This window comes from Cyprinus carpio, chromosome A23, assembly GCF_018340385.1.
Source record: "Cyprinus carpio isolate SPL01 chromosome A23, ASM1834038v1, whole genome shotgun sequence".
Lineage (NCBI taxonomy): Eukaryota > Metazoa > Chordata > Actinopteri > Cypriniformes > Cyprinidae > Cyprinus > Cyprinus carpio.
Window position 1 is genome coordinate 14,934,491 of NC_056594.1, and position 22,076 is coordinate 14,956,566.

General features: G+C 37.4%; 1 protein-coding gene across 5 annotated transcripts in view; it reads right to left on the bottom strand.

The window, feature by feature from the left end:
* LOC109048443 (zinc finger protein castor homolog 1-like) overlaps positions 1 to 22,076 on the bottom strand; it is a 191,336-nt gene that overhangs the window by 90,269 nt on the left and 78,991 nt on the right. For all 5 annotated transcript variants that reach the window (XM_042713324.1, XM_042713323.1, XM_042713322.1 and 2 more), the window contains one exon: positions 6,601 to 6,651. The gene's annotated coding sequence lies outside the window, so the exon portion shown is untranslated. The remainder of the gene's footprint in view (positions 1 to 6,600; positions 6,652 to 22,076) is intronic.

Consider the following 22,076-nt stretch of genomic DNA (forward strand, 5'->3'; position numbering starts at 1 on the left):
ATAAAAACGAAATAAAAAGCGGTCCATGTGTCATACAGATCTATTTTGGCTTTGGTGTGTCACATGACAAGCATGACGCGTCGCCATGGAAACAATAAGGCGGTACACTCTAAATAACGGTCGCCTGAAAAAGAACTCACGCCGGGGTCTCAGCTTGAATATTTTAAACTCACGTGCGAAAGGGTTAAAAACCTTTACTAATTCTCTTATATATTTAAATATGTCATGTCATGGCACATTAGGTTTAATGTCAATGATGCTACACATCATTGGTTCTAATGTGTTTCATAACTGATCACAATATATTTGTGTATATTCAAATTACACAAATGAGAATTGAAAGTTTTGGCAGAGGGGAAGAAGAATACATTTCAGTCTGTTTCTTATTTAAAGCTACAGTATGACATAAGAGAACTTGGAAAATAACTCATGAGTCATTTGGACCTTTTATGACACATTTATGAAGCTTTTCTTGTCATTTTTTTGGAGCTTGACAGAACTTGGTCACCATCCACTTTCATTGTATGAAAAAGAGTGGTGTGAACAGTACAAAAAAAAGTACAGGTCTGAAATTACATAAGGACTAGTAAATGATGACAAAATTTTTATTTCTGACTAAAAAAACAAAAACATTTCAGATATCCCTATGAGTATGACGTTACTGTGACAATATATGCATGAGTGCCTTGAAAATCTACAAGAAAATGAACTTTAACATCCCAATGAATGCTGACAGGTCAGTGTAAAGAGGGTAAAGGGATTAAACGATGTGGCCCAGCAATCGCCAAGTAAACCAAGGGCTAATCTTACCTTTAAAGCCAGTATCTCCTGACCCCTTACTCCAGACACAACAGGGGTCTTTTCAGGTGAGCGGGTGGCTGGGCAGTACACTCACACCAATACAAACACTAATTATCATATCAATAGACATCCACTGTCTCTTTTTCAACACAGGAAGCTCTTCATCATGTTAACGCACCAATGAATACACGCCAAAAGCATGCATACATGTGTAGACAGACAGACAGACAGCAGACAGACAGATAGATAGATTGATGTCTATGTGTAAAAGACTATATGTATAAGTATTTATAAAAAATTCCTAATTTAGCACACTTTATTTAATAAAAAGCCATCTTGATGATGTGCTGTAATCGGAATATAATGTCGAACTATGCTCTACTTTAATGCAAAATTACATTTTCCTCATACGAGCTGACATATATCATTATCCTCAAGATAAGAGGGATCTTAAGGAAAATGGTTTTGTTGAGCCGAGCAGTCTTGTGTTTTAAAGACTGCATAGTTCAAAGTGTCAACTTTTGGGCACGTAAAAAGACATAACCCTTCACATGAGCATCAAAGTTTCTCAAAGCCTCTCAAAACCAGTCCACGGTATCCGTTTGATTGAAAATAATATGTCGTTCCATCTTTCAAAGATGTACTTTTCCTAAAGCATCGTTGATTGCCCTATGTCCATTACTAGAAGAGATTATGATAATATTCCACATTGTGCTCTGTGTGATGCAGGGGAAATTCAATACTCAAAAGGTTAATGCAATCAATTAGGATGACAAAGGGGTAAAGTAAAACCCTCCTGCTCGCTGAGAAAGGAGCAGAGACGGAGAAGGAGAAAAAGGTATTGAAAGCTTGAATAGATCTGCCAAGAGAGAAGAGGCACTCCAAATATGTGAGAAAGGTGAAAATGAGTGTTGTCTATTCTATATGAGCTCTTCAAAGTGCCCGCTGTTCTTGTGTCACACAAATGCAGACCCACACAAGACAGATAAAGATTACAGAGGAGCTCTCATTGATACTCAATGGCTTTTCCTTTTCCTTACACATCTCACAATATTCAAATTATTATAAAAGCAGAACAAGCAGACTATTAAAGCAAAGCCTGCCACAAAAAGAAGCTTGTTAGGTTTTGAATTATAAAAGAATAGATATACTGGTTAAAACGTATTCATCTGTGTGAATTTGAGGGCAACTCACTTCATACACCCACTAGAAATCACCTCGAGACCAGCTGGTTAAAAGTAATTACAAAAAATGGCTATATATTCCACTTCCTTAAGCTCACTCTGGCTTTCAACTTATGTTTTGGGTTTAATGATTCAATTTCATCTGCACAGAGCAGTCACAGCTTGAATATTAACAATACTGCGCAAACTGCGCTGAAATTAAAAAAGACAACCCCTTCTCTTCAAGAGGGAGACAATGGCCTTTATTATTTAGATAGATGCTACACTGCTGCACAACACAAAGGATTCCCATCATTGCAGATAAATGGATAAAGTTAGATAGCAGTATTGAGCTGTACAACTATTGTGATAATCCATATTACCTTTTCAGTCCTCAGCAGAGTCTATCAGGGACAGACCGTGATAATTACATCTTAGCAACCGTCTGTTCTGATAAAAAAGGCAGAGAGTGGCACTGTAACATCGTTCTATTGAGAGACGCTGCAATGCCTAATTTCCCACCCAACACAGAGAGAAATTACATAAAGGGAGACGGCTGTAATCCACCACATCTGGGAAGAAGCCAAGTTAAACCACACCTGTTTACACCAGGCCCAAATACAACAGGTGAATTTCTGCACAATGATGTCCACTGTCACTATATCTGTTTGCATTCGTTACGCTTTTTTTTTTCAATACTTTAACTGACATAAGGATTTGTAAAGAGACAAATCTTCAGGATTTTTCCCAAAGGAGATTGCTCCATTCCAAAATCTAGTGAGCTGCCATAGGCAAAATTTTAAGGCATTGCAAATTAACACAATTCACCAAAAATTAAAAAAAAATTTAAAAAAAAAAATACATCCACGTAAATAGATACAGGTTTGTCATCATTTACTATTTTTTTTTCCCACGTAAATAGATACAGGTTTGAAACAACATAAGGGCGAGCAAATGACTTTTGGGGTTCTATCCCTTTAATTTTTTTATTTTTTTTATTTTTTTTTGGCTCATAACACCACATATTCATCAAAATCTAAGGCAGTATTGCATGCATCCTTTGCAGAGACCCAGAAGTCATTGCGAAAAGTGGTGGATGATGGGAGGGAAATGCTGGTTATAAATTCTATTAATGTAATATAATAAAAATAATCAAAAAAATTTATTGCCCAATAATTTTTGATAATTATTTGATAATTAAGTTTTAATTAATTAAAACATTCATTATATAAAAATATAAAAATATATTTAATATTTATATATATACATAAATCATTAAAAAAAAAAAAAATCACAAAAGAAAGAAAAAAACATTACATCAACGAAGGACAGTCTTATATTTCGAATTAAAGCAATGTATTAAAAAAAGTTGCCAGCCTAATAAGTTACTTGTGGTATTTAACCATCAAATCCTAATTCGCATTTGGCATGTGTTAACTTTGGACTGAGCCATCTAGCTTGAAAGGTAACCAAGGCCTTGCGTCGACATGCTAAGAAATTTCACTTTTTATAAGCGCAACTGCTGTAATTTGACCTACATCACATTTCCCTGTCGCACCATTTTGGGGGCCAGTAGACGTACCACTGAGACAAAAAGCCCTATAGGCTTTGAAGTTTCAGGGCTTATGAAAGGCAAGAGACCCCGGTTTCAAAAGATGTTGGGGGCCCGGAGGCCCTGGTTCAAAAGAAAAACAATTACTTTGAGCGCAAGGGGAACGTGATGCTCCTGTCTTGGCTTCCTGCGGCCTGAGTGGCAGGCGGGCGTTAGGGGGGTTGAGGGGGCGATTTGAGGAGGTGGCGGGTTTGATGGATGGGCTGGAGAGAAAGTCTATTCACATGGAGATGTTACATCATAAATATTTACACAGGGCTGCAGTTTCCATGTAGCCTCTTCTTGTTTTGAAAAAATCAAAATCGAAAAAAATCGAAGGGAAAAAAAGAAAAAGCACATAGGTGATGGCATACAAAAGAAGTGCTGGATTTTTTGTTATCACAGTTTGGACTGATATACCAAAGGAAAACAAGAAAAGTAAGCTGACAATGTAACATGTTAACTCGGCAGATACAGGTTCTCTTCAGCCATATAAAAAGAGGGTTTAATATATCAATGTCTGTAATTACTTAAATAAGAGAGAACAGTCTCCGCAATCTGTCTTTGCACTACATTTGACCCAAGCGATCTCTGAAAACAGCCCAGTTCGGCGGTCTAGTGAGAGGGAGCCTGCTTTTTGTTGTCTTAAAAACAGCTCATCCAATTCTTCACAGCAAGCGCAATTAAAAGCCTTCCAACTCCCCGCAGAAGGCCTGAACCAACAAAAACAAATTTGGCAGTTTAATTTTCTTCCCACTGTTTGAGAGGGAATCCATTCTGGGAGGCTTCTGCGCTGCACCCGCCTGGTCTCTGGGAGCTTTTAGGGAAAGGAAAAGGCATGCAAGGCCCCATGTTGGAGCCAGTTTGGCTGATTAGCCGAATTAAATATATCAAAACCCAATTAAGCTAACTATACTCCAGCCATTCAGGTTGCAATGAGGAGAGAATTGGGTCATGATGCTGGGGCTGCCTAGCTTGGCACACTGTCCTATGTCTGAATGCGAAGAGGGACTCCTAAAGCATCTGGCTTATTAGACCGAGGTGCAGAAAAACATTGCTTTGACTTGAAAGCAGGCATGGGTTTGATGATATATACAATGCAACGGTAGTAACATGTCAGTCGGTAGAGATTGTGCTGTTTAAATCTATTGCATGAAATTCAACCAATGCTTTGTTCAGATAGCATTTTGATTATAAGAGAAGTGCTATCCCTATACTATATCGCTTCAAATGTGGCTCATCTAGTGATTTTTATAATGTATTGTGGTTATGAGTGTCATATAATATGAACTTGTTTTTAAACTGAAGCCAGATTTACAATTCATTTATTGCGATTCATTTAAATCTTTTCATTTCATTTAAATCTAGGTTTGAACACAAAAAAAACATTTATCTATATACACACACACAAAAACACACACACACACAGAGAGAGAGAGAGAGAGAGAGAGAGACTAGTTATGTAATATATAAAACATTTTGTGGCCTAATTTTAAGCAAAAATAACTAGATATTCATAATCATTTTTTTTTTAATTTATTAAGTTAATAAAATCATTAAATGTTGGGGAAAAAAACTTGTTAAATAATAAAAATTGTGACATAAACCCTTCTCATGACTCTTACCACCCACCCCTGATAGTAAAACCAAACACTGTTATCTTACAAGAAAACAAAAAAAGAGTTTTAAAAAGGCTCTGAAGAACAATGTTTGAATCGGAGAACATCTCATCCACATATCGCCTGACACAAAGAGCATGATCTGTGTTGTTCTCTCTCCATTCCCTGCCCAGCCATGCATGACTGCCGGTGGCTGCCGAGACATTGTTTAGACATAGTTTGCCCGTGATTGATGCTGCAAGTGTGTATTTTGCCCTGCGCTGAAAGACACTGGCAGGACAAAGGGGTGTTGGTTTCTTTGAGCTGCGTATCATGGTCAAGCTAGCACCCCCTGGACATGAGGATGACCCCGAGACTGACACGAGACAACGCACAACATCACTCCTCTCCGCTGAGATCGCTGCTGACTCAGGAGCCACGGGCAAAGCCATGCAAAAGAGTGTCATTCATCCCAGAGAGCGAATCTTTATGCTCTTAACTTTGTCTGTAAACTTCCATGAGATGTATTAATCATTTGTGGCATCTTATGCTTATCGAGATGGCAGCTGTCAACTGCTAAAATATGATGATAATGGAAAACCGTTTGCTAAACTGCATGCACTTTTAACAAACACTGCAACCTCGGAGTAACAATGAAAAAGTTAGCAATATATTACAGCATCGCCTTGAAACCTAAAAAAGGGAAATTAACATTTTGCCAACAAGTAATTACACACTGTATGACTTTATTTTGTGAAAGGAGAAGTTCTGAAGAATGTACTGCCTGTGGATATGACTGGCAAGCTTTCATGTTTCAGAAAGGGTGCAAAGCACAATATAAATATGATGAAAGTTTCATAAAAGTAGTCAATATGATTCTTAGACTATAATTTTTTTTTCTCATTTTTTTAAATTAATTACTTTTCTTAGAACCTCTGCAACTGGATCATTTTAACTGTAAGTTTCTATACCGTTCAAAAGTGTGGGGTTATTAATTTATTTATTTATAAATCACTTCTTTTATTCAGCCAGGGTGCCCTAAATTGATCAAAAGTGAAAGTAAATGTATTTCAGCATTTATAATGTTCTGTATTTGTGATGAAATAAATGCTGCTTGGGTGAGCATAACATACTCCTTATAAAAACTTTTTTTTTTTTAATCAAACCCCAAAAACCCAAACTTTTGAACAGTAGTGCTGGGTCTTATATTTTTATTGTGATTTTTGTCATTTTTGAGCCTAAAAGTCCAAGATACCCTTTCACTTTATTTATACAGCAAAGAAATGTTTTCAATATTTCTCCTTTATTGTTACAGAGAAGGCACAAAAAGATTTGCATATGTAATTGTACAATTGTTATCATTGAACAAGGCATTGGGGGGGGGGGATTCATGTTCAGTTAACACAACTGAACATGAACCATCGGTCAGTGTGCATGCTTTCCCTACCTTTCTCTTTCACTGACAGATAAAGTCACTTCACTCCCAGATTTACTTCATCTGAAAGACAGAGAGAAAAAAACTGTTTAGAGTAAATAAAATCCAAACATCCATTTATCAGGCATTAAATAAAACACTCCATTAATATGTGAAGATATGTCTTCCCCCTTAGCATTCTGGGTGCAGACACTCAGTACTGACTGAACAAAAGGCTCTCAAATGGCCCCCGTTGTGACCCATTGCATTCACACAGAATCCTACTGTATGGTTTCACAGTTGGTGGGGACTGACAGGTGACAGAAACCCACCACAAAACCCCCTCACATTACTCATCCGAGCCCAGGAGAGCAGGTGTGCCATCAGTTGGCCAGTTTTTTCCAAATATTATAACGTGGCTTGCCGATGATAATTTACTTAGAATCAGTAATCCTAAAATCTGATTGAGGGAGGATTTTATTAGCCTCTATGACCTTGGCTGGCACGCATTAACCTAGGCCAGCACAACACTCATATTACAGTGGGCAGTAAAGCCAAGCCAACTGTGACCACTTTCTTCTGATTTCTCTGTAAGCAAACATCCATGATGAGATGTCTGGTGATATATGTGGTTTGAACAGCAGAGCCTAACTGAGCGTGGATGAGAGAGTGAGATAAACATTGTTTAACGCTATCAGATGAGCACACAGCAGAGTAATTCTTAGTTATTCTTCACTCTGTAACGTAACTGTATCACTTTAATGTTTGTTTAAAGGAAAACTGTCTAGTTTTTGTGCCACTTGCGACACCAACTAGAACTGCAAAAATAGCTTTAATAAATGATTGTTTCAAACAGGTTTCCAAAACACTTACTCTACCAGCTATTGGTCAAGCATACTGACAGCTCCGCCTCAGACTTACTTGATTGGTTAAACTAGAGCTGCCATGTCAGCTGTTTGGGATGCTCATACAAACAAAAGCAATGTTTTGATAGGTGGTTTACACTTGAAATCTGCCTATTTATGTATGTGCATGTTACGATAAGGTAGAATAAAGTATTTTAAAACTGAAAAAAATTGTTAACACTGAACAAGCCTAGTCTTGTAATCTATATATATTTTTTTTTCATTTGAATCATCATAAATTTTTAGTCCACATGTTTTTGTCCATCTATATGCTAGCGTATGCCTAAAAAAATGACATAATACATTTTTACCAAATTTGCACATTACACAATTTACAGTATTTCCCTTACAGGAAAAACACACCCAAAATATTGATGACTCATCCTGCACTACGCAGATTTTTGTCCAATCAGATGCGCTCTAATCAGAAAGCCCCTCCCCCTGTGACCAACTAACAAATAGCAATTTGAAGTGACATAGATAAAAACCAATTGTCTATCAAAAAAGTAGGATGAGCTTTTTGATAAACCCCGGCCACTCTCCCTAATTCATGTCAACATAAACAAGAAATCTGCGCTCGTTGTCATGGGGTCATTAAGTTTAGCCAATCATGTGATGAAAAAAAAAAAATAGACACACACACATGCAAACACAGGAAAACAAACACCCAAATGAGAGAGTGTGGCAACTGGCAAAGTTTCCTAACCTTGAGAGCACAAGCAACCGAAAAAGTAATAATAATTCTAACCTGATCTCCCTACTTATTTTATATCTCCCCTCAGCAACCTAACTTCTACTCGGCAACAGTGCAGTTATTAATTCATGAGGCACTAATTAGTTCTTTGTTTAATTTTGTGTTAAACAGACTGACCGGAATGATAACGACTCATGCTGTAGCGCTCTGGTCCCACGCCGCCCCAGTTTGCTACAACAAGGGAGCATCGTGCGACTAGCATGATGAACCCAATTCCCTTCTAAGTTGCACTTCATTAAGTCAAAATGTGACAAGGAGCTTAGAGGAGGAACTGGCAGATCGGATCGTACATAACAATGCAGGCCCCGCAAGTTTGGGATGAGGGGGGGCAGTGGATTCCAGCATCCATGTTGCTAATATTCTATTTTTAACCCGTAGGGGCTGCCTTTCATTTTTTCTTTAATTGTTTTTGTTGGGAGCTGCAGTGTCCTCTCTTTAAATTACCGCTCCTATCAACTCCCCAGATCAAACCCCTGTGCAACATCTCCGTCGCAGAGTAAACAACAGGCTTGCCCTTTTGCATGAAGTGGCGCAGGCGGAATGTGCCGGTAAATAGGTGACTTTAATAACACGTTTGGCACGGCACACACTCCAGCTCACGTCATAAGCACGCCATGACAGGGTGTATGTTATAAAAGACCGAAAAGAAAACGTTGCATTTTATGCCTTTGAATCTCGAGAAACCTGCTGAGAAGGAAAGAGAACAAAAGCCGGCCTGAAGCTGGGTGCAATGTGACAGTTTTCCAACCTCCCCATATTTCACATTCTTCACCAATGCAATGAAAACACAAACATAATAAAGAGGCTAATCAAGTGCATGTTTGAGAATTATGATGATCTGCTGAGAGCGTTTGCCAAGATTTTTTTTTTCTTTCACACATAAGAAAGTGTGGTATTCCTCATTCTTGCAAATATAAGAGACACACCTATATATACCATCCAGGTGCAGTTATGTAACGTGTGATATAATGCATGTTTGATCTTTTCATTCTGCCCAATTCTGTGTCTTATATAATTCTGGGTAAGTTCTAAAATAAAAACATTCTCAACTTCATTTTTTAAATGAATAAAAAAAACAAATACAATTACCACATTAAAGTTGTGTATACACTACACACTGGGTACAGTACTCTTTAATTGCACTAAACTCTTTTCATAGAAACTACTTTTGCTACTAAGTGAAACATAAGTTTGTGTATATCAAAATTTCTCTTAACTTTCACCTCTATTCCAGAACCTGAGATGCCTCACTGCCCACTACATAGGCAGCTGTCTTCTAAGGGGGCATCTTAATTGTCATGAAACCTGATAAGTCACTTATTTGGTGTGACCAACATTGCCAGCAATTCTACACACTGCATAAATAGCACTTCACAAGGGAGACTGAACTTGAGTTGGATGTTAACATGTTGCTAAGCTGACAGTGTTGAAATAAACATAAAAATACATAACACAAAAAAAGTATTGGGTACAGTAATCCATTTTTTTTTATTATACCAAACTTTTTGCTACAGAATGAAAAATTAATTTATATACATCAAAATGTACCTTGTTCGCCTCTACACACATCTCCTAAGGAGCATCCTAACCGTCACGGAAACTCATAAAGGACTAATTTGGAACACAACCCTAAAAACCACACAAGTAGCGCTCCAACTGGGTCATTCAAACTGAGTTTAATGCTAAGCAACACATTATCATGTTGCTAAGCTAATATACTTGTAGCATAAAAATAAATAAAATCAGATATTGGATAAAACAATCCATTTTAATTACACAGATTTTTTGTATTTTTTATATGTTTTAGCATTTAACTAAATATTTAAATAGTACATCTATATAAACATTATTCCATTCTCACTGGCAATTTTTGCATTGGGCTGGTCACAATGCATTCTGGGATTGCCTTCTCTACAAATAATACTGCCTTAGAATTTGGCTAAAACAAGGCAGCATAATTAAGTTACCTACCCTTCACAACTCCTCCAAATGCTGCCTCCGTCGGCAGCTAGCTAGGTTTTGAAACAGAGCATAGATGAGATATTTAAACTCTCAAGGGTCCCCCCACTGGTTAAAGATACAATAAAAAAACAGACTTGTAATTACACTGTATAATAGGGAAGATTGGCATTTTCAAAATCATTTTCATGTGGATGGAAATGACATTGCTCTGACTATTCTGTATTCACTGGTGCAGATAAATAAACAAGGCATGAAGAAAGAGAGAGAGAGTGAGGGAGGGAGAGAGAGGGGAAAAACATGAAGAAAAAACGCAGAGTACAATGGCAAGCAGGTCAGTAATTAGAAAGTCTGTTTGCACAGTAATAATTTTAATATATTCATCAGGAAACAGGGCATGCTTTGCATGATAAAACGCCATCAAGGAAGATATCCCAGCACCCCCTTAACCTTTACTGAAGACTGACAGCAGATTGCAGAGGATCTCAAAGACAAACTAGCTCGCCAATTATTGACATATACAACTGGGCTTCGTTCGGCAGGGAAATTATGCAGTGGACAGTTGACATGAAAACATGACATTTAGATGCTTGCTTTCACTCGCCGTAACAGTCACCCACCGTGGGTTAGTCTTATTAGTTAAGTAACTCAATCAAGAGTACTGTGTACTTTTTAACAAACCTACACAGAAGCCGGGACACCTGTTTAACCAACAGAAAGTGATGAGCGCCGCACTTCTCTCAGCGCTAGAAACACAAAAACGGTCATGTACATGACAAGAAGCATTGAAGAGTAACCTTGTTTGTTATTGCGGCTGGTGATGATGCTATGGAAATTATTGCAAATTGTTTAAAGTAGCCGACACGCACACTCACAAAAAAATTTGACCTTATTAAGTCATTTCACAAACAGAAAAGCATTGAAAGGTGAAATGGGTCTCGACGTAAGATTGTGTTTAGATCAAATCAGGCATTAAATTTACTTCTAAGCACACAAACAAGTTCTGTAAATGTGCTTCTCACACCTTGATGAAAACATCCATTAAAGATTTTTTTCTTCCACAGAACTTGATTTTCTTTAAACCCCAGAATCTGTGTGCATGACAAAACTCTTACATGACAGCTTCCTATCCTGAAAGCGAAGTTAGCTGCTCCCAGAGAATCCACAGAGGACCTGTAGGTTTAATAATTAAAAACAGGAACATACACATTCAAAGTAGCATACAAAACAGCTTGAGATAACAATCCTCTGTCCTCTTAGTTAGGATTTATGACTGATCCATTGTTTCCATTTCCTGGCTGTGTTTGTAACTTATAAAATTAGAAACTCGGGAACCCTTTCTGGTGGATGCAGACTCGGCCCAAATAAAAGCTAATCGCTAATTACATGATTCAGATGACATACTTTGGGAGCCATTAAAGCGAGCAGCCTTTCCTCCCTGGCTCAGACCTTTTCATTCTTTACGTACTCCCCTCTGAGTTGCTATTCAACGGCTGTAGCACAATGAAAAATCGAACATTTACTTAATAGCGCTGCTTATGCGGAGCTGACAGAGGCGAGAAGGCCCCCCTTTTTGCTGTCACTTCTCAGTGCTATTCTCCGCTGCCTGCTGGAGAGAAGGACACTGGGCTGAGGGGCAGCTACCTCTGCACCCCACCCTGCCCTCCTGCCCTAATTTTTGTCGCCCATCTCTTTGAAATCCAGCGCTCACGTGGGAGCGAAGAATGGTGAGTGATGTGCAACTAGTGCCGGCGCCATGGAAACCACTATTTTCCTCTCAAAATATTCCTTTCTGGCCCTTTTGAGGAGCTGTCACTATGCAAAGCGAGCATCACACGACCCCGGGCCCGGCCGTGACAAAGCCTATTTTCTGCCTCGTACTTGATTGATTAAAGAACTTTTTAGCAAAACCATGTAACGAGACAAAAAAACTGACACATGGAAGAAAGGGCCGGGGGTGAGCTTCTATCACACTGCTTCCCCGTTACTATGAAAAAAGAGAAGGGGGTCGGGAGGGGGAGTCAAGGTCAGCGAGAGCATGAAAACCGACCACAATTGCGATTAAGACGATCAGGAGAATAGTCAAAGACGTTTGGGAAGTGACCAACATGAAATCAAAACTGACCCTATTTACTTTTGAATACATGTTCCTGGCCCTTCCTGTTTACTATTTAATACATATTTTATTTTATTTCAGCTAGTTTGTGAGGCAACATTTCTCATTTTCACTTAGTTTAACTTGATGCACAAAGATAACAAACTAAAACTGAAATAAAATTAATAAAAACTATGCAGACATATTTAAAAATGACAAAAACAACAAAAATACTAAAAACTTTAACATACAAACTATATAATAATCTCAATGATACTATAAACTGTGACTGTGCAAATAAGTAAAAAATTACATATAATTTTATACAAATATTTATATAATATATAAGTGCATAAATATAATTTTTAATTAATTAATTAATTAATTCAATCAGAGATCACAGGCCAGTCACAATCAGAATGGCCATACAGATGGGGTAGTTCATGCACATACCAGTAGGGGCTGACGAACTAAATCACTTCCTTCAAACACTTCCATCCTGATACGGAGCGATGAAATTAATTCCCAATGGATAAAATATCCTGTTACACTCAAAAATGCGTAAGAGGGAAAATGGGTAGCGAACTGCATTTCATGTTGACTTTAATACGATTTTTAATCTCGCCGAGAGCAATTTGTTATACTTATGCCTCGAGAGTTCATACATCACCCCGTTATGGAACTTTTTTCATTTCCACCGAGAACCTCCCTGGCACATTTGATTAGCTATGTTACCATAACTACCCATCTTCACTCTGATTCATGATCTCTGCTTCACCGCTATCAATGCCAGCACATAATCTCCACTAATTCCCAGTCTTGGTTAGAAAAATGCTTTTTGCATTAACTTTCATCTACACATCTGTATAACCTGCTCGTGTGACTCAAGTAAAGCAAGAGATCAATATGCTACACAGAGTACATTTCATGTATCTTGTTGGCCTAGGTGACAGGCCATTTAATATGAAGTGAGGCGGATCCAACAGGCCAGATCTGAGCTCGAGTGAGGCTGCAACATTTATTCATCTCCAGAAACAAGTCAATACAACCAGTTCATCAGCACCCGATGGCTTTCATCCACCCACACATTTCTTTTGTGGATCATTACGGTTTGAAAAACAACAAAAGGTGGGGGAAAAATGAAAATGTTTACGTTGAAAACAACTCAAAGATTATAAATGGTCTTTATTAGCTGGTGTGAAACAGACATGCACATGTAATGTTTCATGCCGGCTGCCCTTATTCGGATGATAAAGGGGATATTTACCAAGCATGTGGGAGGGGGTGTGCTTTGGCATGATGAGTCTTGGCAGGAGAAAATTAGTATTCCAGATCTGGCCAATCTGGGCTCAAAAAAGAGCCTTAGCAAATCCCCATGGTGGAGGTGTCAGGCGCAAAATGACAAAAATCTGCTCCTTGACAGGGAGTCATTTATATTTTAGCTCCGTTCCATTATCTTAACGAAGCCATCATCAGCCAATGCAATATTAACAGCAGAAAATCAACTCATTAGATCCAGGGGGATTTAATCAAGATTGCAATCATGTATGCGGTTCCTGTAGAGTTTGATTTTTTTTTTTTTTTTTTTTGGTCCTTTCCACATAATTGGCGCATCTCAGATCTTAATAAATTATTCTCTGTCTCAGACTGATGCCATTTTTTCCCTCCCTCTCACGCCAGGCTCACTCCGGCTCTGACTATAATATTTACAATAAACATTATTATGTCATGGGCACACTGTTTAAATGGCCTTTAGCTAACTCTGAGAGGTAATTGGCTTTTCCATTTCTCTCTCGTTTTCTTCTTAATTGCCAGATGATATTGCTAACTGTCTCCCAAGGAAAGAAGAAAAGCGTTTTAGTGAGGCTGTGGTCTTTTGCCTTTGAAAGTCTTCTGCTTAAGATAGTCAGCAACTCCTTGAATTGTTAATATACACAAATATTAGAATGTCAGGTCACAGTTTTAAACACCAGCACCTTAAAAGCTTAGTGGTGTAAAGATGGACTGAGTAATATATTTTTTATGTCTATGTTTTATGTCTATGTTTCACTATGTCTATGTTTCTTCAGACTTAATACTGACAACTATTGGATGCAGTATCAAAAAAGGTGTCCATTTACATATGACACTGCAGAAATATCCTATTCACATATGCATTTAAAATATAATGTAATAATGTATCCAACAAAAATGTCAGATAATAGAAATGTTAGCAAGATAAAGGGAAAAGTATCAAAGTCTCACTTTGTGAACATCTTGGCAACATCCATGGACAGCTGTGTTCTAGTCATGTATAGAACCTATTTACTTCACTGGGGGAAAAATACATCTTTTAGAGTGAACACTATGCTTCAATAACATGTCCAACCAACAATGATATCATAAACTGTGCTTCTTTAGCCCAAAACATGGTTTAAAAAAAAAATTGACAAACTGTTATTAAATACAAATAAACATAAAATAATACCCAAAAAAGTCAAAAAGAAAAAAAAAAAAGCTACAAATGATCTCACACCTCACAATACATATATATATATATATATATATATATATATATACATATATATATATATATATATATATATATATAATAACTGTGACTTTATTTCTTTTAACTAATATATATATATACATTTTATCAATAATACTGATAAAAGTCTAAAAGAAAATACAAAAAGCTACAAATGATCTCACACCTCACATGACCTCATTACTTTGCATGTAAGTGGTGTCCAGTTATCAACTTGAATATTTATTTACATGTAAAAATGCTTAGAAAAAAAGCCAGATGAAATAATAACAAGAAAAAACATTATGTGAAATGAAATTCACCTCTACTTACTGTATTATATGAAACAGGACACCATAGAATAAGATTATTTTCAGATTATATTCACCAAGAATATATTATTTGAGTTGAAGTACCATTTCATTTAATAAATGATCAAAACAAACAGTATAGTCAAACCCAAGTTAAAAAGGAGTCCTGTAACATGCCCGGGCCTGGCCTGTTGCCACGGCTACACACAGCCAACAAACACAAATATGGAAGCATTCACATAAGCACAGTCAGAGGAAGGAAATACATGGATCACTCAACAAGAACATCAAACAAAGTTCATCCCAAAGACATCAACAAAATCTGCCTCTAACCATGGTAAATATCTGAAAATTCAAAAATGAATTCAGTCAAATTGTTCCCACAGGCCTCTCTCCACCTCCCGCCAGCAGCGCTATCTTGCCCGGATTAACACACAACATGTCCTACAAGATCCAAAAGTATAAAAACTCGGGAAGAGCCTTCTAATCTGCCAATGGAACAAAGCCTTTTTGCACAAGCCTTACCCTGACCTTGTCACTACCAGTTAAACTCACTGTCTGTTCTGCAATATAAAGCCCTGGCCATCTCGCTGCGTCTCCACGCCTCCTCCCACTTCCTGTGGCCGCCCTCTGCCTGTAGAGAGCAGCACAGAAAGCCTGGCTAATCCGTGTGTCACTACGAGATGGTCAGCGCTAAATCCTTCTCCTCAGTAAACCAATCTCTGTGTTTTTTATCTAGATTTATTCGATTATAAGCCCTTCCTGGCTCTGCCTGAGTCAGTGCGACACATACTAATCCTAATCGTAATAGACAAGTATTAGCCCAGTTCAAGGGGAGCTAAACAGTGACGGCACTCAGCTCGCTGTGACAAGAGCCAATAACACCTCAAGTCCTTGATTTTTTTATTTTTATTTACATATCTATTTTTAAATAAAGCATTCCGGTATAAGATAAAATAGTGTAGTAACTCACCCATTTTGTAATTTATGAATAATAAAAAATAAATTATGCTACCTAATATGTTTTAAGGATGTTAAATTCTATATTCATAAAAAAAAAAAAAAATGGCTCCATGATTATATCACGTGTGCATCTTGTTTATCATTTTCATGAATGCTGCTAATATTTGTTTACAAGGCCTTATGCATTTAAATAAATTTTCTAAAATCCTAGCATCCAAGAAGCAGAGTTGCCCTATAAAGTATCAGGGTTAAATGCCTCCCTGCTTGCCAGAGTTAAAAATAAAGTCTAATTCTAAGATACTTTTTCAAGCTGTTTAGTTGTTTGCATGTCTGCACACACAGCAGGAAAGTCTAGGAAAAGAGGAAAATGCCAGTTTAATTTATCTAAATTGGGCCTTTTAGGGTGAATTTAATCTCATCTTGCCACACTTTGTAATAATGAAGCTAATATTTTTAGAAGCTGCATTAGTTAATGCAAGCTGGCAGTGAGTAAGACCTACTGGAATGGGTTCATATGACTTATGAGGACAGGACTGACTGGATCCAGAGGTGTCTTTCTCCACCAGTGTTGCAGTCAGTTAATTAACAAAAAAAAGTGTTCCAACAAAAAGCATAAATAAAAACTAAAAAAAACAACACACACACTCAAACAAAATCAACCAACAATCAGTCTCTTTCTTATTTTTTATTATTTATTTTAATTTTTTTATTTAAAAGGAGTTCCTGGGCTGAGGCTGTCTCTGTTGACTGTGTCTATGTTCGGCATGTAATTGAATATACATATAAAAATATATATAATTAAATAAAAAATACACATGAATATAAAATATTATGCTATTCCAAACATAGCCAGAGTTCCCAGTGCCGTTGTCTGAGAGTGTTTGTCTAACAGAGAAAGAAAAGACACATATGCATTCTGCACTTTAGCGCATTGTAACAGATTTGTGTGTCCATGTCTGTTTGTGTGTGAGAACAACAGCCTCCAACACACTGCAGCCTGACCGCATGTAGCCACTGGCTGATAGGAAGAGATGAGGGAGATCTGACAGCGCTGAAAGTGAGAGCCTTCACATCACTCCTGCTGAGAGGGAAAAAAAACAGAGAGCCTTCTCTTGGGTCCTCCCCTCTGGGCATGAATGGGACACTACATATCACTTCCCATTCCCCATCACTACTTCAACCAGTTCAGATCACCCCTGCTGAGAGGGGGAAAAAAACACCTGAAACCATCAAAACTGGTCTGCAGATTTCCAAGCTTTATGAAGTGAGTCTAGTTTGCTGGTTTTAGAATAGTTTTAGTCACATACCATCTTGGCCAGTTTGTGACATCAACTAGACAAGTTCAAAGACAAAAAAAAACATATCCCGGTGTATCTTTGGCTATGTTCACAGAGTAAGTGTTTGGGATTGACAACGGTGTTTACTAACAGGTGTGACCCAAAAATTGTTCATACAACAGAAAGAATATCAAAGTCAAGCTCCTTTTCTAAGTAAACTAAATTATAACTAAAGCAAATATCAAAGATATCTTACATAAAGATTACCAGAATTGACGCAACCATATTTAACAAACGTGACGCAAGTTCATTCATCCTGATGAATCGCTGTTGGATTGACAGAGCATGTAATGTGTTTTCATCAGTAGTATTTTATGAAAAATAAATTGATTAAATATGTTACCACTTTTTTTATTTTTAGAGATTTTGTTTAATATAGCTATAGCCAATTAGTGGATTAGTGGAAAAAATATTGACATGTCATTAAAAAGTCAGTGTAAACACACCAATTAATTACTGAAATTATTTCATCATTAGGCAATTACATTGTTTTTTGTTTTTTTATATATTTTTATTTGTATTACTTTTTTATATTTAGTTATATTTATTCCTTAAATTATTTAAAGAATCAATATTTGAACTATTAAAAAACAGTATTGTTAAATTCTTTACAATTCAGATCAGAGAGTGTGTGAGTTCTCTTTTTTAAAACCAAACAGTGTGTGAATAGAAGCGTATTTAGAACTCCTTACAGTGTATGTGTGAACAGCCATAAAGAACCAGGACACGCTGTTGTTTACAATGACTCCTGCTTCACAACATACAGGCGTTAGGAAGGGTGACCCATGCTCACTCAACACTCGCTGAATGTGCCTGGCATAGACTATTTATTTCCAAATCAGGACCTAGTCAGCTTTGTGAGAAAATCCATGTCCTTGTCTCTTTTATGTAAGTGGGAGATATTTCATCCTGCTATCGGTTTACCTTATACGTGCTGGTATATGCAGGAAAGGTGCCCATGTAGGGTCAGTGACTCTTCTACGAACGTCCCTCTGAATCAACACTGCCTGTCTAGGGCCAATTGTTTTGCTCTGTACCCTCTCTTTCTCTCTCTCTGAATGGAAAATATGGCATGCTCTTCAGAGTGGAATGTAGTGCTGAGTTGCATGTCTGAGGAGGCTTGATAAAATGCCCACAAGTAACACAACCCTTGGTGGCACTTTGAGAATCAGCAGCGGTTGACGTTGGTAAGAGATTTGGCTGAGCGTACGCATATTTTTAGCGCTCAGTCATATCTACTAACAACAAAAATCAATCCAGTAGCAGAAAGCCATCAGTTTAGTTAACCGTAGAAAGGTTAAGCACTAAAACATCAACAAAAAGCCTCAAACGCTTATCGAAAACTTATAAGACAGTATTAGTGAGAGAAGACCATTTGTATGATGCCTTCATTGAAAATATATAGCAGCACAACTGTTTTCAGCATTGATAATAATAAGATATGATTCCAAATCAGCATATTATGATTTCTCAAGAATCATGCAACACTGAAGACTGGATTAATTGCTGCTGAAAATTCACATTTTAAAATATATTAAAATAGAAATTTTACTTTTGATTTTATTTTTGATCAAATAAAGATCAAATAATAGCGGTAATATATCTCACCCCTAGTTAACTTACTATTTAGTGCCTCAAAAGAAAACACTGAGCATCTTATAAAGTTCTGATGCTGCTAATCTAGCAAACATCAGCAAATCCAGTGATTAGCTCTTCCTCAGAAGTGCTTACTGTGTCAATCTGCTACTTTGTAAACACACCTGGAAGTCACATAGAAGTCAGACAATCAGATTTAAACTAGCGATTTTCAGATATTGTCTTGTCAGTTTGTGTGCAATATGGACCGTGAACGGATTGAGACTGAGACTGAGCCTGGATGGTTTCTCCACTGAAGTGTTCTTCACATGCACAACGACTGAAATCAACACAATCCATCAGAATCAAACATTCAGAGGTGACTTCTCTGGAAAACAGGAGTGTTATTATCTCCAGCGAGCGGATCGGGAGGCGAACAGCTGTTTAAATGTGAGGGAGACCAGAGGAGGTTAAAAGGAGTCAATGGAGGCTAAAGAGACAGCAGGTCTAGCGATGACAAAAGGAGTGGCAAGGGACTGCAGATCAGGACTTCTGGAAACCACATCAAACAGGCTATGGAGAACAGCCAAGATGAACACACACCAACTGTTGCGGAGCGAGAGAGGGAGAGAGAATCAAGGAGGGAAAAAATGAAGGTAGAAGGAGGAAATGGAGAGGCGGCAAGCAGTAGTTAAGGGAAACACAAACGACTGATGCTTCACTGGCCCAATCAATCTGGCGCACCAATCAATTGTTCAGCAGCCATACACTCCAGCATATCAGAGGCCAGCCACTCACTCAGACGAGCACCTGACTAATACCCGGTACAATGTCACTTCTATATTTGTATCCCACTAATCTGCTCTCCGGGCTCCAATCTTTTCCACTTTCTTGCAAATTTATCACTAGACTGAAAGGCCGGTGCCAGATCCTAAGTGCCTCACCCCTTTAAATTAAACCGTGACATTTCAGATAAAGCCCCTAAATTCCTTATCTCAGCGCTCTGAAGAGTCTTTAAAGGCTGAGTGTCACTTTTCCTAAAACAGAGGCTGTGACGCACATGACACCCCCTGCCTCCCTTTCCTCCATTTAGAAGAGAAAATCTTGACAAAAATAGAACAAAATTCAAGTAAGGTGCATTACAAAATAGACAGCTAAGTGCGACCAAGAGAGCTCTTGTCTGAGGGCCAACAAAATACCAAACACCTTGGCAAACACACTGGACAAATGATTTTGGGCTCTAAGTTTGCTTTTTTTTTTTGGCCACCAAAAATACAATATATTAAATTACGACCTGCTTGTTCTCTCCAAAGGAAAGGCGTTGCGCTCAAAGATTGCTCTTTCTTAGCTCTTTCAAGAGACATAATGCAGATCTTAGTCTTTCTCCCAAAATAGAATTATGTAATGAGACAACTGACATACAGTAATATTAGTTCAGATAATACTCTCAAAGGTATCTGATGAGAAATATTTGAGTTCATATCTCTTGACTTTTTTGATATCTCAGCAAATCTGAGCACAGCTTGTGACAATGTTGAGATTTTATCTGAAAGTCTAGCGGAGGTACAACAGGAGATTACAGCAGGACACAAATCTGTGAAATCCATCTAATAGAAACCACTGAGAAATTAAAGATCTAATTTGTGATTTTTATTTCATATGTGTTTAAACCTGAAGCTAAAAATGTCTCTTTCAAACTTCTCTTTTATAAACAACAGCTTCTGTTTTCAGTCCATCTCATATCCAGGCTTCTAGCACGTAAGCAGATGTTACTCTGTTCCTGCTACAGGTCCACAGTAACACCAGTGTGTCGATATATTTCTCATTAACTGGCTTTCTGCTGAAGATTCATTACCTAATATGGGACCTGAAGCATTTGGTGATCTTTTGACTATGTGTGATAATGTGCTCTCTTCATCTCTGTCTTTGTTTCTCTCTGCCCCCTACAGATCCCAGTATATTTTCCTGAAACAACAAAGTAGTACATAGTGTTAAAATGCTGACATTGAACCCACTGGAAATAGTCTAATAAATAATATTCATCACAAACACAAGGGACAAAACAATTCGGGTAGCAAATATTTAAAAAAAAAATTGCATATTATATTATATTATATTATATTATATTATATTATATTATATTATATTATATTATATTATATTATATTATATTATATTATATTATATTAAGGTTTTTTTCTAAGCATAAAGCTCACTAAATTTTTTATTAGATTTATATTTATGCTAAACTTATGCATATTACACATTTTGTGTAATTTTGCTTTTCAAGTAACTATCATTTTAAGGATTTTTAGATACTTCTTATGGAAAAAGATTTTTTGGCACTTTAATAATCTTGCAAACAACTAATGCTTCCCTCCCAATTTATTTCAATGTCAAGAGGTTTTTTAAATGCCCTTTCTTTAGTTTCTAATCTCATTTTGATATGATGTGACTTCCTTAACCCACCCAGTCCATTGTTTTTCCCCTTTTTCATGAATGAGGTCGAAACCGACTGTTCCTTTTTAGAAGGTCAAAAAACATAATAGGAGAAAAGCACTCTGGACCAAAGGTAGTCCCACGCAGCACTAACCAGAGAAACAAATTAACCCCTTAAATGGGTCCGAGCACTTGACATGCTACAAATCCTCACGCTTTGAAGAACTGTATGGCTGCATGCTCTTATAGAACTGTCTGCGTCTGGTGTTTATTTATCAGTGCTGTTATCTATGCTAGAGGACTGCCTGATTATTTAGACAAGTCACTGGAGTATTTTCAGGGCCAGAGGAGTGAGATCTCTAGTGCACAGCTCTAAGCAAGCAGTTTAGTTAATGCCTGACCTTTCACCTCTCAGGGGTAATAATACCTTTATATCTTGCCTCACACACACACATGCAGCTGCAAAGCATGAACAACTATCCAGATGACTTCTGACGATGATTCCTTTATTATTTTATACACACATACTCACATGTGGTGCTGAAGAGGGATCTTTCAGCTAGACCAACACTACCATTACCATTCATTTTTGAAAGATGCTCACTAAAGCTGCATTTAATTAATCAAAAATGCAGTAAATAAGAATATTGTGAAATATTATT